The sequence below is a fragment of the Lactuca virosa genome, chromosome 2, assembly GCF_052849685.1.
Source record: "Lactuca virosa cultivar CGN04683 chromosome 2, Lactuca_virosa_CGN04683_v6, whole genome shotgun sequence".
Taxonomy (NCBI): Eukaryota; Viridiplantae; Streptophyta; class Magnoliopsida; order Asterales; family Asteraceae; genus Lactuca; species Lactuca virosa.
Genome location: NC_136427.1, coordinates 115,309,830 through 115,315,829, shown reverse-complemented (window position 1 = coordinate 115,315,829; position 6,000 = coordinate 115,309,830).

Genomic DNA, 6,000 nt, shown 5'->3' with positions numbered 1-6,000 from the left:
AATGCTTTAAAATAAAGAACATTATTAAAGAAAGCATCAATACTACCATTATTATTATCAAAATAAAAGGTAAAACCTTGTTTATACAATGCATGAAAGGAAATAACATTTCTTGCCATTTCTGGCGAATAATAACATTTATTCAAATCTAATGTAAACCCACTATTTAGCACTAAGGAATAAACTCCTATCTTGGTGACAGGTGAAGCTTTCCTGTTTCCCATGATCAAGTTTATCTTTCCCTGCTCCACATTCTCACTTCTTTTTAGTCCCTGCAAATCACAACATATGTGAATACCACAACCTGTATCAAGGACCCAAGACTTAGAATGAGGTGAGTTATTAGACAATATAGTGTATATACCTGCATGGTTGGGTTTTACTTTCCCATTCTGCAAATTTTGCTGGTACTTTGGGCAGTTTCGCTTCCAGTACGACTTTTCATGGCAATAGAAGGGTTAGCAGAAGGAGTGACAAAACCTTTCTTGGTTTTTCTTGAAGAGGAGCCTTCAAGGGTCTTACCCTTGGTACCCTTAGAAGGGTTCTTTCTCTTCTTCCCTTTGCCATGCCCGATTGTCAAGACATTGGCCGCAGTTGGAGTAGGAGTAGGAGTAGTAACAACCGACTTACCCTTTAGACCACTTTCGGCGGTCTTCAAGAGTCCTTGAAGTTTGCTGAGGGTGACTTCTTCCTTGTTCATGTGATATGTCATGCGGAATTGATCATAACACGATGGCAGGGAGTGCAAAATGATGTCTATTGCTAACTCCTCAGGGAAGTTCACATTCAGCTTCAGTAAACGGTCCACATACCTTTGCATTTTCTGCATGTGGCCCGTGATGGGTTCACCATCCTTCAGTCGGGTTGTTATCATGGAGGAGATTATTTCATTTCGCTCTTGACGAGCACTTTGATGGTAGCGGTCCATCAAGTCCTGGTGCATCTCAAAAGGATAACAGTCCTCATAGGACTTTTGGAGCTCGGCTGTCATGGTGGCCATCATGATGCATGCCACTTTTGTAGCATCTTTTGCATGTACCTCATATTCAGCAAGCTCTTCAGGAGTAGCAGTTGGCTCGGGTACCTTCAGCTCCTTGTCGAGAACATATTCTTTGTTCTTATACAGAGTAACCATCCTGATGTTTCTGATCCAATCTGTAAAGTTGGACCCATCAAAGATGACTCTCCCACAAAGATTCATGAGAGAGAAGGAGCTAGTAGGGTTTGAGCCAGAAGCATTGTTATTGGAAGACATCTGAAAAAAAGAGGGAATAGATTAGATTAGATATAGAGATAGTCCTTAACAAAACACCCAAATGTAATATTAAGGCTAGGACCCAACACAATATTTTATAACTTAGAAGAGGGATGCCGTAATCTAAGCTATAAGATATTTGAAGGTAGGTGAATGACGATTCACCAATTTCCACCATGAAAAACGAAATATTTAATTAGGTTTTAATTGGTTTAGAAACTCCTAGATTCTTTGAGATTCATTGAACTTTCTTCAATGGCATGTTTCAATCTCGAGTGTGCCCTTCAAGTTTTGTGACTGGGATGTCGAGGATCACAAAACAAGGTGTGAAGTAACCATGCAAATTACTTGGTACCCTTAATGTATTACCCCTCAATCGATGTGCCGGTTAACCACACATGCTCCATCGATACTATGATAAACATTAAGTCACCCTTTACCTACCTTGTTAAGTTCAAGTTAGTGTGCCGGTTAACCACACACGCTCCACTAACGACTTAAACAAAGTGTAAAGTGTAATTTCATGGATTAGCACCTTATGCACATTTTCCTAAAATAACTAAGATTGGGAATTCAATAAAGTTTAGTTACTTTAGTATTATCATTATACTTTTAATGAGAATTTATAAGTCCTTGTCTTACCCGTTCGGCTAACGACCCTCCACCGATCAAGGAAGCGGTGGGTGAGAGTGGACACCCATTAAGTTGCCATTTTATAGGCAACAACCTTATACCCCCCTTATAGACCGGCTTCGTGAATGAGGTGTACTAGCGGTAAGACGACTTGATCTTATACATATATAAATATTATTAAACTTATAATATTATAAAGTATAAGGGTTGAATTTTAACTTTTAAAATTCTAGGGGTTGGAACTAAAGTTTTTAATATGACTTTACATGTTCCAAAACTTGAGGGCAAGTTTTGTAAACTTTCAAAACTTTTCATTTCTCATAACTTATGAATTAATGGTTATTAAAAATGAAGATTCTTCATTTTTTGTAACCTATGTGTTCTTTTAATGGTTATTTATAAATGTGACTTTTGGTTATCCATAACTTAAGAACTAGTTATGGACTCCATTAAAACACATAAAGATCAAGAATTAATCTAATCAATTATTAGCACATAATTTCTATGATCTTCTAAACTCATATGTTTATGAATGTTCATATCAAAAATTTCAAGAATCGTAAGTACATATACAAAACTTGAAATTTTGATACGAGCTTTTGAACAAAACTTAGATTTTCAAGTTTTTTTTTTTTTTTTTGCATCAAGTATCAAATAAACAAACCTGGCTCTGATACCACTGATGGGTTTTGAGCATTCTAACACTCCTATGGTGTACATGCAACCCTAGAAACCTTGGATCTATGTTTGACTAAGATACATGCAAATAATTATTTTTCCAAGGTTCTTATCCTAACTAGCATGGCATGGGGTACTTGAATCAAATAAAACTAGTAGAATTACTTACCTTGTAGTAGTAGTTGATTGCTTGGAGTTTGAGAGCCTAGCACCAATAATGTGGATGCCTCAAATGGAAGTCACAAATCACCACAAACTTGGAAACTCGAGAGAATAGTCACAAACTTCTTCAAATCGGCCCTCTTAGTTTACACACATCAACTAGTGCAATTTCAAGAACCAAAGCATCCTTTATATAGTATGGTGGATTAGGGTTACATCCATGTAAACCCTAATACCCATGTCTTTTCATTTCCATGAGATCCATGGGTTAAAGCTCCATGGAGTATCCATGGACTTTCCATGCAAGCCTAGCCCATTCCAAATAAGCATTAGCCCACACTATATAAATACAAGAGCCCATATTTAATTAGTCATACTTTTGATCTCTAAATTAATTCTAAATTAATTATAGATCAACACTAATTAAATAATATGATTTTATATTAATATATTAGAACTTATAATATATTAATAAATCATAACTTATACTATTCTCAAAAGATTATCCGTAAATTGTTCGGGTGAAGTGCAACCCAAATGGATCATGCCGGGTCGGGTCAAGTACATACCAAATATAGTTATGGACTTACACACTATCTCCAACAATTATCTACCCCAACCAGCTCCTTAGAGTCCCCAAAATTTTTCCTTGATTCAAGTACGAATCTTGTGTTTTCAGTAGTACGGGCCCCAATACTACCTTCCACACCTATACGTACTTTCCTTAAAAATCATTTTGGATCCTCTAAGTAACTACTCATGTCCACTACCGACTGATCCAATCATATATACCCGCTCTCAAATGAATATACACCGCTAGACAGTGCACCAATTCCTCTAAGGCACTTCCTAGGCTCTCCTAGGATTCCCACCTCACCCTGCCATTAGCTGTTGAAGAACCCCTACTAATATCAACTAACTACTTCATGAATATAATTACATGCAACAAATCTTAAATAATCTTTCGAATAAAAGACCCAACCCTAAAACGGTTAAACTGAAACGAGAGCTGTGAAATAGCGCCAAATCAATCATTCTAGAATTATTTAACCTTTGCAGCATGCAACTTAACATATTCATTTAATAGTTAGTCCACATCAATATGGGTCCCACGAAGCAAAAAGCAAGCAGCATTCGGGAAATAACATTCTATAGGTCACAAAACATAAAAAGGCATCCTCCAACTAACTTGCTTCTTCGATCCTAGGAACTTCTACCAACATTGTTAATCTTCCTAGATTTTCCTTCTAGGATTTATCCTTTGAAAATACTCACACAATCACATTCTAATATTCTTCCTATGCCTTCCTAGGATCCCCTTCACACCACTCCCCGTCATCAGTTGTAGAAGAAACTCCCTATAATACCTTCTAACTACCTCACATATACATTTAGATGCCATAGGCACTAGATAATTCTTCAATTGCAAGGTCTCACACTACAACGGTTGGACTCAAACAAGAGATGTGCAATAGAGTTTACCCTAACCCTCTAAAATTATCTAATCCTTGCAACATGTAATCTAACATATTCGATTAATAGTTAGCCAATATTATTGGAGGCCCCTAAAAGAACAGAACAAACAACATTCGAGTATCGAGTAATCTAAACCAGTGCCTCACTTAATTAGGTCATTTTATCCAACAGTCTAAAATCCATAGTAGCATGCAATTCCAAAAGCTCAATCAACGAGCATATAAAGGAATCTCTCCTAGTATTCTATCATGTAAATCCTAAGTACATCCTTAGCACTAATCTAGCATGCAGTTCTCATATACCCATACCAAAACAATAAGCATAACACATGTATGGGTATTTTGGGAAATACTTACTTGAGCTCGGCTGATTGCATACTTTGCACCCCTTTTCTTTTTAGAAATCTTCTTAAAAAATTTATTTATTTTTCGGAAAGATTACCAAATCCTCAGTTTGAGTTTAACTACACCTGAAAGTGTGCCCGAATCCCTCAAACCAAGGCGCTAATGCCAACTTGTAACGTCCCAAAATTTCTGAGTAAAAATTTCATTTTAAGTAAGTCAAACCATTCATTCATTATCACAAAAGACAATCATAATAAAAGTATTCTCAAAACATCCAAGTAAAATCATAAATAGTCAATGCATAAAAAATCTCTAGGGGATGCACTGTGATCAAGCTGGACATTTCCTTTTGAAAAAGAACCTGAAAAACATTTTAAACATAAACTGTAAGCCCAAATCTTAGTGAGTTGCTCAAAATACCACATACCATACAATTAACAAGTCCCGCCCAATGAGTAGAACAGGCCTCACTCTAACTCGCATAACAGGCCCCGCGCAATGAGTATAACAGGCCTCGCCCTAACTCACATAATGTCCCCGCCGAACATACAAAACATGTAAGTATCACACAGACAACTAGCATCCTACAAACATAATCAATGGGTCGGCATTGTTTCCTTCGACGCACGAGTATAGTGAAGAGACTCACCTGAACTATTCAATAGAAGCTTAACAGCTACCTCAGCATCAGGACATCTAACTCAAGCTTCCTAAAGCAAAACTAAAACAAATCCTTAGCCAAATGATCAATTCTACTCAAGTTTGACCAAAAGTCAAACTTGTCAAAAAGTCAACAGTCAAAGTCAAAGTCAAAATTGGCAATCAGCAGCCCTCCATGTTGTGGCCTTCCTTGGCAACATCGTGGACACAAAATTCCAAAACGGTCGCTACTCCCCCAGTCGCCTTGTCGTGGCAGCCTAAGGCCAGGCGTGGGGGCTGGTCTGAAAAGCTTAAACGAGCTTAATCGATTTTCTTTCGATTTCAAGAGCTCCAAAGCTTAGATCTGATCCTTTCCAAGGTCTTAATGGATAAACTTTATAACTTTATCTATTAGGGAGGTCCAAACCACCAAGATATAGACTTTAAGTCTCAAAGGGACCCAAAAATGCATCTTTCTCAACTTAATCCATTAAGTCCAAGTCTCCCACTTTCAAATCTAAATCAACAAGATGTCTAGAGGGATAAAGTTTCCAACTTTATCCATAATAATGCATCAATCATTCAAGATCTAAACTTTAATACACCAAAATGGCCTAAAGGACCAAGATAACTTGCATGGCTAAAAGGGAAGGCAAAAAGATCAGAACTTTCCTAGTCCATGAGGTCCAAGAAACATTCCAAACTAATCAAAAGATGTTAGAGTCCACTCAACTCGAAGATCACCCATAAAATGGACCAAAAGTGTAAAAAAAACCCTAAATGAAAAGATCTAAAGAATTAGATAGAAAGATT